An 11,698-nucleotide genomic window follows, 5' to 3' on the forward strand; every position below is an offset into this window, starting at 1 on the left:
TCCTTTAGATTTTGTGGTGGTGTCTCTGTACCTGGACCGAACTCTTTCAGATGATATCGAACTCCTTGTAGGGAACTAGAAACTCGTTGCTATTAGCATATGCATTATAACATAGATAATAACAACCTAGATAGAAAATGTGAAAATATAGTCAGTGGCACTTAAAAAACATGTGCAGTTTTCAAAGCATGGGAATAAACTGTGTAGATTAAGTATGGTGCACATATGGTGTACCCAGGGGTAATTTCAACCCATTGCTCCACGCTAATGCATCTCTGAGAACATGGGAGTCGCCGGCAGACCCTTCCCGGGCAGAGAGCTAGTAAATGAACTTCTGTCCTTTACGGGTTCTACACCTAGGTTTGTCTTTGTTGCTTACTAATACATTGATGTGGGTATCGTCAAGAGCACCTAGATATCCGTATCAAAAAAATAATACAGCTTAGGAAGTGTTATTGCAAAACATAAAGTGACGAATGCATTCAATTTAAAAAATAGAACAGATGCCAAAAACTATGAAGAGAGGTAACTATTTTACCTTAAACCATTTCCAGCGGTGGTCCGTGCAATCATCGGGGATCGGTATGGGCTTCGATGGGAGGAGAGAGTGTAAACTAAGTACAACACATAAAACCTTATGCACATAATAAGGAACTGTTCCACCCGACACCAGAAATAAAACCGCGAAATGTGGTTTTGTTTATGGTGCGCTAGGATGGACATAAATATAGCCACTTGTTCTTCCATCCCTATGCATTTTCCCATTGTCAGTCCCCCTAGCTCACTGAATATATGACATAATCTACTGAACGAGTTAAGGTCCATATGCAGATTGGAGACTCAATCAGCATTCGACACATTTGGTAGGCGATTCAAGCACTAGAACTATATTGGGATCTTGTGCGGGATGCTGAACCAATGCATGCTCGATAATCCTCCATTTTTCCGTGTAGAATGCACACACTTATATTGATGTATAAGAGTCATCGTCTTACTCGATATAGCAACAAAATATCCTCAAACATCATGTATAATAGCAGCATAATTCGTGGAACGCGTTGGTATCATTAATTTATCTTTGGTTAAGTAACAACTCTACCGAGCAGGGTATAATCACTTCAACACACAATTTAACAAGCCTGAGAATTTACAAACAAGTGAGCAACGCAAGGAGAGGTACAAATAGACAACCACACAAGCAAGGTAAGGAGAGGTACAAATAGACAACCACACAAGCAAGGTAGCAACCTTAACTCATACTGTTTGGAACTATTACTTCATCATTAATTTGGGTTGTGGTTGTGGATTGCTAGTTAATGGCGCAAGGATAATCGGTAGTACAGATACTATAGCCAAAGTGCTTAACAATGTATAACCTATATCTACAAAGCAATAGTTGTAACACGACTTAGCATCCATGCCGAAAAATTAACCTTCACAGAAAATAGTTGCAAGTAGACACACAATGTAACCCCCCCTACAACTTTGCACATGGCATAGAAAGAAGTCAGGTAATGATTTATAACTGGGATTAAGTCACTCAAAGCTAGCGTTAGGCGGTCGGTGATTGATACACTCGGATTTTGCACTATTTTAGGGCCCTTATTTGGTCTGTTTTTAGTGTCTAAATCGCAATTCATGTCCATCTTTCACATATTTTTATCTATTTTGGTATTTTGACATGTTTTGTGAGAACTGTGCATATTTGAGCCAAAAAGATAGGAAAAAGTCGAAGATGGAATTCTGGCGCGTTTAAGACGCCCAGCAGCCCGCTGTGTGTGTCGCAGCGACCGCTATGCTTGAAGCGGCCCACTCCGGAAAAGTTGTGCTGAAAAGTCTGAAGACGCCCAGCGACCGCTGGGACGTGTGCAGCGACCGCTCGAGAGAATCCCGTAGCCATTGGACTAATTTGCAGACGACCGCTACCCAAATCCGCAGAGGCTTAGGACAACGCACAGCGACCGCTGGCCAAGGCGCAACAGTCCGCTGCGAAAAGGCGGTGCACGGATTTAATTAGATTTTCTCCAAATTTTACCAAGATTAGCCAATCTTTTCCTTCCATCAATACGATTCGACTTACTCCCTATATATACCCCCTTAAACCTCTTCATTTATACATAATTTTTTACACTCTTTGCACCCCAGGGAAAGCCGAAGGGGAAAAAGAAGAAGGGTCCGTCACAAGATGACCCTGAAGTCTACGTGATCAAAACCGTGACGGGAAAGTACAAATGGTGGAGAAAGATGGGCACGAAATTGATCCAATTCGCGGTTTTTAGTACAAGGGTCATCGACCCACCTAGCTAGTTGGGTAATTTCAAGTTGAGCCAACGACTTCAAAACAAAGGCGCTTGTTGGGAGGCAACCCAATATTTTACTTTCTTTTATTTTCTCTTGATTTTCGTAATTCCTTTTTTTTAAAAATAAAATAAAATTCTAAACGGCAAACGCTGCATAATCCACAGCGGTCGCTGCCAGTTTGACACGTGTGCAGGAATAGGGCCAGGCCCTAGGGAGGGCCATAGCGGTCGCTGCGTGGGCCTGCAGCAGTCGCTGCGCGAGGGGCAGTGACGCGAAGACTGCTATAAGAGTTAGTTTTTCTTTCTCTTTTCTTCATCTTTTCTCTCCAATCTCTCTTGCACACGACCCCCACTCAAAATATTCAACAAATTCACACACCCTTGATGCACTTTTTATTAGCACTAAAAATACCTGCAAGTATACATGGTAGATCTAGTATAGCTAAAGGTCAGTACCGGGTTGTCGAACACGGGGAATAAGATCACCAATTGGCTATCTTCTACTAAGCTTCTTTTACTATTTGGAGAACCAGAGAATTTTGCGAAATCAATTAAACTAAAAACAGAAAGCGGATGGATGCAGCACAAACTAGAGATCGAATAGATGAGATAAGAGAATTCCAGGGATGTGCGTTCACAACTATGATTATACATATTTCTTCTACATTACCCTAGCACAGTCTATACTTCGATAGGACGAGTCACATAAGTTATGCTCATGCGGTACAAGCGTAGATTACTAACATTAGGGTTTTCAATCCTAGATTCTAAACTCCTAGAAGCTCCTAAGACCCTTGAAAAGTCCTCACTCTCAATTAACAGTGCCGTTTTAAAGGAAGCTAATTGTAGTGTCTATTAAGTGGATCTAACTCGCCAACCTCCTCTCATGATTATGTAGCAAGTTATAGCGGATCAACATCGAATGTGTCACTCAAACATACAGTATTACAGAACAAATAAGGAAGAAACGAAGTATAAACAAAACGGATATTAAATAGAAAACGGAATTGTATAAACCAAGAGTATGTTACTAACACATCCCTAGAATCCTATGAATTTAGTTACACATGACATAATAATCTAAAAACATAGTTTGAAGGGAAAACAATGTAAACATAAGAACTAAAGTGATAAAACCCAAAGGTAGAATCCTGTAGCCTTGATCTTCACTTGACTTCGTCTTCAACCTCTTGCACAGTGATGAATTCTCAAATATTTTCGCTCTAGAATTGTGAAGCAAAGAGTGTAAGTAGTTGTTGTTGAATGAAGAGGTTTAAGGGAGTATATATAGGGAGTAAGTCGAATCCTATGGAGGATAGGAAAAGATTGGCTACTCTTGGTAAAATCAGGAGAAAATCTGATTAAATTCGTGCACCGCCTTCTCGCAGTGGACTGCTCCGCCTTAGCCGGAGGTCGCTGTGGATTGTCCGAAGCCTCTGTGGATTTGGGTAGTGGTCGCTGCACATCCTGCAGCGGTCGCTGCACATGCCCCAGCGGTCGCTGGGCGTCTTCAGACTTTTTAGTACAACTCTTCTGGAGCGGACCGCTTCAGGCATAGCGGCCGCTGTGGGCCAGCGGTCGCTGTGACACACGCACTGGGCCGCTGGGCGTCTTGAACGCTCCAGAATTCCATCTTCGACTTTTTCCTATCTTTTTGACTCAAATATGCACAATTCTCACAAAACATGTCAAAATACCATAATAGATAAAATATACGAAATATAGACATGAATCATGGTTTAGACACTAAGAACATACCAAATAAGGGTCCTAAAATAGTGCAAAATCCGAGCATATCAACTCCCCCAAAGCACTCACATGTGGCAAACTTCCAAAGATGGGAAGTGTTCTTTCTCTCACTCTCAAAGTGTATATAGGTCAAGTGTATATCACTCACATCATGCATCACACAGAGTTTACCATAGGCTTGCTCAAAGTCTAATCCCTCTTCTACTAGATGTGATTAAGCATCAAAAGTCCGAAAGGTCTTTCTTTTTTGTTGTAATGTAGGCTCTTTGGTAGGTGAGGAATATTTGGCTAAAAAGTGACTAAACATAAAAATATCACAAGTAGAGTTAAATTGACTCCACTTTTCTAAAACCTAAGACACTTTTATCTCATTATTTTTCTCCTTCACTCACTTTCCAAACTTTTGATTTATTTTTCTTTTCTTTTCACAACCTTTCACAACTTTTTTTTCCTTTTTTTTTTTCGTACTCATCCTTTCTAGATGAAGCACATATTTATTTGAATTTTTTCACTATTTCACAACTTGTACTTTTTTCTACATTTAAGCACATTACTTTTCTCAACTTTTCTCCTTATTTCTCCAATTCCTTTACAAAAGATATAGAAACTATACTAACCCAAGGAATTGTCCCCATTTAATTTGGCTTCCAAAGAATAGGCTTAAAGGCTCAAAATTGGCTCCAAAGGGAAAAATTGTGAAAATTTTGAGAGGGTCGAAATTTTTGGGTAAAAAGTAGGCTAGAAAAAACGGCCACACATCCTCCTAAATCAACTTAAACACTATGTAAACTTAGGCAAGACTAGGAGCAAGTTCTAGAAACATATACATGAATGCAGATAAATCACACAAGAAAGAATATAAAGCTCAAATCTCACAAGGTTAAAAGCATGATTCAAGGTGAACAAGCAATTCACTAATTATGCACCTTTTCACCAAACCATCAAATCAAAACGTTAAGCCACACTTAAACATAGATGGAATGTAATATCATTGGCAACTCGATCTAAAGTGTGTCCCCTAAGCATGCGTGCTCCTAAGTTCTTCATGTTAAGTTCACGACATTTTCAAGGTTTTCACAAGGATTCATCTTTGGGTTTTCTTTCAAAATAAAGCAAAAACAAAACAAAAACCTAAGCAAAAGCAAAACAAAAACCCTAAAACTCACGGTCCACCACTTCATCCCCCCAAAATTATTTACAACAAAGGTGTAAAATAAGTTTGTAGAGTCGGTAGGGACGTGAGTAAACTAGAAAGCAATAAAGATTCCTTGAAATTCTCCCGTGGGATCCGGACGTGGCGAAAATTCGAAAAGATCAAAAAACGCGCTGGAAAATGGAAATGGGCAGCGGTCACTGGGGCCCTCCAGCGGTCGCTGTGGATGAGTCAGATTGGTCCAGCGAATGGCCAGCGGGCCACTGCAGGCTACGCAGCGGTCGCTGGCGGGAGTCCAGAAACCTGCGAAAAATATTCAAGGCGTAAAAACGAAAATTCAAGATAAAATAACCAAAATTTTAGTCAAACATTGTCAAAAACATTCAAAACAAATTGTCTTAAAAGAAAAAGTAATGATACAAGTGCTCATTTAAAATCATGAGCTTGACTTCATCATTCTTGGGGAGGAGGGAAACGAGCACTAAGGTCCTCGAAGGCGCCGATGAGGTAGGTGATGTCCCCCCTCATGGTTTGACGCTCCTCTTGAGCCTCCGTGGCTATTTGGCGAAGCTCGGCAAGTTGTTGTCGTTGATGAACATCCTCGAGCCTTTGAGCCTCCCAAAAGTTCATCTCGGCCGCCCGCCAATCGCCTTGGGCCTACCAACCTTGTTGGTTGAAGTTGTTCACCTGCTGCTGCTCTGCCCAACGATTGTCCCAAGTGTTGGACATGTTTTTCAGATAGGATAACACCTCTCCTATTTGGGCGGAAGTACTGGCTTGAAACTCCTCTTGTGGATCTGGTCGGCCTCGACGGCGGTTCCTCCTATTGCGGCGGCGGTGGCCTTCTACTTCGTCCTCCTTGTCCTCATGTTGAGGCGGCGGCGGTGGTGGTACCCCACTTCCTTAATCATACGAATGCTCTCCACCCTCCATATATTCATCAATGGCGGCGTAGGTGGAATCAACTTCCGGCTCGAAGTTGGGGACGCGCAGCGGAATGTTCCGCCTCCTAAACTCCCTTTCGATGGGGTTAGCTTCTATTGCACTCCGGTGGGCCGCGGTGTCAAGCCTCCAATTGGACTTGTTGTCCCACGTATCAACCTTAGTCAATTGTGGAATGGAACAGGAAAATGATCATGTGCCGACTGTAGGAAGAATGCTTGGCCACTCGAGTCGGTCTTCAAAAGTCCCACCGCGAACAAAACCTCATAGGTGATGAACATCTCACCCATATCCGGATTGAAGTCCACCGTCGGGATGCCAACATACTCGGCAATTGCCGTGATCAACCCACCGCAACAAATAGGGTTCTCGTCCTTCTTGGAGATGCGGTCGACGTAGATGGTGAAGAGGATCCCAAAGTTGATCCCCTTCTTGTTGAGCAAGCTCCAAATCACGTCCATCTCGGTTTGGGAGACACTCCCACCGTCAATCCGGGCAAACATTAACTGCGTCATCACCCGGTGGAGGTATCTAAGGATGGGGTTGCGGATGGAGGAAGACTTTGCATAGGCCGTCACGAAGTTCTCCCCTTCGATGGTCATCGCTCTCCACATGTCGGAGTAGTCATACTCCACCTCCTCGCCGGGGTTGGGTTGTAGCACTGGAACACCTCGCACAAATCCGCCATCGTGAATGTGTGGGTTGTGTTTGCCGAGGCGGAAGTCAATGGAATCGGGGATGCGGGTGTGGCGGTCCTTGTTGACCTTAAGCGTACTTAAAAACTCAAGAGTGAGTCTCCGGTATGATGGACACCTCCCACGAAACATATGGCCGAAGCCATTCCCCTCACTGACGTCGCACAATGCCCAAAAGTCTTCAATAATCCCCAAAGTTGCGAGGGGAAGATAATGTGGGTACCTCGAAGGCGTAGTCTCTCTAGCCAAGACTTTCTTCCACATCGTCTTATGTGCTTCCAACGGAAGGCTAATCCCATAGCTCTTCGCGTTCTCGGGCTTGCCTCTTGTTGTCATCTTCCTATATAAAAAAAAACCAAGCTCAATAAAAAGAGCACCAAACAAGTGACAATCACGGGTTTCCCCCCAAACTTGCTATCAACCAAATAATAATCCAAAAAGAAATCATGTTGTGCAAGCTTCTACCTAGCATGTGTTCTAGAGTGATTCATGAAGACTTGTATAACAAAATCAACACAAAAGAACACTTATAATCCATCCCCCGACGTGAATTAATCCCTCATGCAGAGACGCATCATTATAAACAACGAAACCAACAATCCCTATTATCTACTCATGTAATGCAAATCATGGAAATAATAATAGCCTCACAATGTTATGAACATGATTGCAAAGTATAACAACAAAGATCAAGGAGGGATTTCACTATAAAAAAAAAAACACAATTCATCACCCAATTTACAAATATAACCAATGAAATCATGAAATAACAACATCAAACTCATCCCTCATGCTAAAACAAACTTTCCAACCGAACAAATCATCAAATAATGCAAAATCCTTGGAAGAATTCAAGCAAAAACTCAGAAATTTAAGTTAGGATTCATACCTTGGTTTGGAGCGGTTTGAACGATGAAAACTTGAAGATTGAGATGCAATGGATGAATTTGAGTGTGGATGTGTGGAATTGTTAAAGAATTTCTAGTGGGGGTTGTGTGCAAGAGAGAATGGAGAGAAAAGATAAAGAAAAGAGAAAGAAAGACCAACTCTTATGGCAGTTTCGCGTCACTGCCTCTCGCTCAGCGACTGCTGCATAACGCGCAGCGACCGCTGCAGATTCTCGCTTGACGGCGGTCTCCTTCGAGACGCTGCGGCCCGCCCTAGGGCCCGGCCCTGTTCCTGCACATGTGTCAAACTGGCAGCGACCGCTGTGGATTACGCAACAATCACCAATTTTTTTTTCGAAAATAAAGGAAAATTAAAGGAAATAAAGAGAAAATACGTTGGGTTTCCTCCCAACACGCGCCTTTGTTTTAGAGTCGTTGGCTCGACTTGAAGTTACCCAACTAGCTTGGCGGATCAACGACCTTTGTGCTAAAAACCGCGAATTGGATCAATTTCGTTCCCATCTTTGTCCACCATTTGTATTTTCCGCGGTTTTGATCACGTAGAATTCGGGGTCATCATGTGACGGACCCTTCTTCTTCTTCTTCTTCTTCTTCTTCTTCTTCTTCTTCTTCTTCTTCTTCTTCCACTTCGGTTTTTCCTGTGGTGTAACTTTAGGGGGGTTAGGCTTGCCCTTTTTCGGGGCTGGAGGTACTATATTAATGACAAAGATAGAAGGGTTAGAGCAATCCTCCCCTTCTTTTGGCCCTTTAGGCATAGTGGTATCTGTCATCATCACGACCCTGCACTCGTACTCCATCTTGGCCCTTTGTGCCTCCTCGTACTTGAACATCTCACTCTCGATTTTGTAGGTAGACTTGCTAGCATTGTCGCTAAGCGTGATTTCCCCCTACCTACATCAATAAGTGCTTTGCTCGTGGCGAGAAAATCTCGTTCGAGGATTAGTGGCACATGTTTATCAACCTTCATATCAAGTACAATGTAATCAGCGGGAAAAATGAAATCATCTACTTTTACCAATACGTCCTCAATCATGCCCACTACCTTAATTGCGGAGTTATCGGCCAACCTAATTGTGCAGTCTGCCATCATAAGTGGCCCGATGTTGAGCTTCTCGTAGTACTTTAGTGGCATGATGTTGATACTAGCTCCAAGATCACAGAGTGCCTTGTCCACTTTTTCTTGGCCAATCGAACACCTGATGATGAACTGGTCGGGATCCCTCTGTTTCACCGCTTTCTCCCGTCGAATTATTTCACTGCAATGAAGAGGTAACTTGAGATTGGCCTTCGTAGGCTTCTTCTTTCGCATCACGGCCTCCCTAAGTAGTTTTGTATACCTAGGTATCTCCTGCAATGATTCAATGAGAGGTATGTTAATGTAAACTTTGCAGAACATGTTTAGGAAGTGCTTAAATTGCTCCTCAAGCTTAAACTTCCTCTTTGGCTGAAACGGAAGCACAATTCCATTATGACGCACGAGAGCATCCTTGGGCGTACGTGCCTCTGCCGGCTCCGCAGCAGCCCGCTGGGCGTCGGGCAGACTCCGGTTTGTGCCTCAGAGCCGCTTTCTGCCCCTGTTTTCTGCTTTGTGACCCACTTTTTGTTGATGTCTGCTACCCGCGCTGCTGCCTTCCCATCCTCCTCAATCTTTTGTTGGACTTGATCCATCTGCGTCTTGATAGAGGTGACGGCAGTTGTAAGCGTGGTAATGCCAGCCTCGAGGTTGGTCAACCTTGCCTCCACAACTCCGATCTTGGCGTCGTTGGTCTTTTTATCTTGCACTAGCACTTCAAGAATTTTCATGATCCCTGCCTCATACTTTTCCTCCTTCTTCGTGGGCTCGGCAACTCCACCTTTTCCCACATTAAATCCTGCAGGGGGCTGCAAGAAATTATTGTTAGAGTACGAAAGGTTGGGATGAGGACGATTCCCATTATAATTGTTGTAATTACCGCCCCCTGGTTAGGGCGATACTTGTTGTTATTGAATGAACGGTTGGGACAACCGCCTCCTTGCTGCACGTAGTTGACATCCTCAACGGGAGCAGCTTCAGCGTTGGGTTTAGTGATTGCGATTATGGAAGTCGGTGGAACCGGATCTTCTTCCTCAATGTATACATTTGATTTACCCTCACCCTCAGCTCTGCCACTTCTTTCGCAAGGGAGTTTTCCTCGTCTGTCTCTACTGCTGCAACTCTCCTTGACTAATGCCTCTCCTTCGACCACCCGTGGTTGTTGGTGGCAAATTCCTCTATTACTGCCACAGCATCTGCCCCGCTTTTCCTTTGGAATCCTCCGTTGGCCCCTGAATCTAACATGGCACAAATTTGCTCGTTAAAGCCATTATATAATATGCCTACCTGGTGATCCACGGTAAAACCATGATTAGGGCATTTGCGGAGGAGCCCCTTGAAATGAGCTACAGCCTCAAAAAGAGGCTCGTCTGGGCGCTGAATGAACTGGAAGATCTCGCTCTTCAGCTTTAATATGGTGCTCGATGGGTAGTACTTGTCGAGGAAAGTCGCCACTATGTCTTTCCACGTGGATACTTGCTCTGTAGGTAGACACTCAAATCATTCCTTAGCAGAATCTATAAGGGAAAAAGGAAAGAGGCGTACCCTAATGGCATCGTCGTCGACACCATTTAATTTGAGCGTATTGGCAATGTCCACGAATCTCGATAGGTGGCGGTTTGCATCTTTCGTGGCCCTTCGTGAAAAAGGATGCTGCTCAACCCTTTGAATGAGGGGTATGCGCCGCTCAAAGTTGTTAGCATCGACCCGAGGACCCTTGGAAAACGTAAGGACGTTCCCATGGTTGAACATGTGCATAACAAGGAGTATCTCCTTGTTTTTCTCCTCCTGTGCCTCTCGAGCGAGCTTTTCGTCCAACAGAAGTTTGACTTGGATTTGCAACCTCTCCAACTCGGTCATGTTGTCTTTCTCTGCCATTGCTAGCCGTTCCCTTCTTATTAACCTACATGTTCTTTCAAGTTCGTGATCGATCGGCTCTAAGATGTCCTTCCCATAGCGCGTTCGCAAAAACAACCTGAAAGAGAGAAAATAAAAGAAAATAAAATTAAAAGTAAAAATCAAAATTTGAAAGCAAGAAAATCCAAAGTAGTAAAATCATCCTTTGGAAGATATCAATCACATAGTGATATTATTCCCCGGCAACGGCGCCAAAAACTTGATGCACTTTTTATTTGTACTAAAAATACCTGCAAGTATACAGAGTAGATCTAGTATAGCTAAAGGTCAGTACCAGGTTGTCGAACACGGGAAATAAGATCACAAATTGGCTATCTTCTACTAAGCTTCTTTTACTATTTGGAGAACCAGAGAATTTTGCGAAATCAATTAAACTAAAAACAGAAAGCGGATGGATGCAGCACAAACTAGAGATCGAATAGATGAGATAAGAGAATTCCAGGGATGTGCGTTCACAACTATGATTATACATATTTCTTCTACAATACCCTAGCACAGTCTATACTTTGATAGGACGAGTCACATAAGTTATGCTCATGCGGTACAAGCATAGATTACTAACATTAGGGTTTTCAATCCTAGATTCTAAACTCCGAGAAGCTCCTAAGACCCTTGAAAAGTCCTTACTCTCAATTAACAGTGCCGTTTTAAGGGAAGCTAATTGTAGTGTCTATTAAGTGGATCTAACTCGCCAACCTCCTCTCATGATTATGTAGCAAGTTATAGCGGATCAACATCGAATGTGTCACTCAAACATGCAGTATTACGGAACAACTTAAGGAAGAAACGAAGTATAAACAAAACGGATATTAAATAGAAAACGGAATTGTATAAACCAAGAGTATGTTACTAACACATCCCTAGAATCCTATGAATTTAGTTACACATGACATAATAATCTAAAAACATAGTTTGAAGGGAAAACAATGTAAACATAAGAACTAAAGTGATAAAACCCAAAG

This window comes from Salvia hispanica, chromosome 2 (assembly GCF_029641045.1).
Source record: "Salvia hispanica isolate PSC_SH4W2 chromosome 2, Shi_PSC_v1, whole genome shotgun sequence".
In the NCBI taxonomy this organism is placed as follows: Eukaryota; Viridiplantae; Streptophyta; class Magnoliopsida; order Lamiales; family Lamiaceae; genus Salvia; species Salvia hispanica.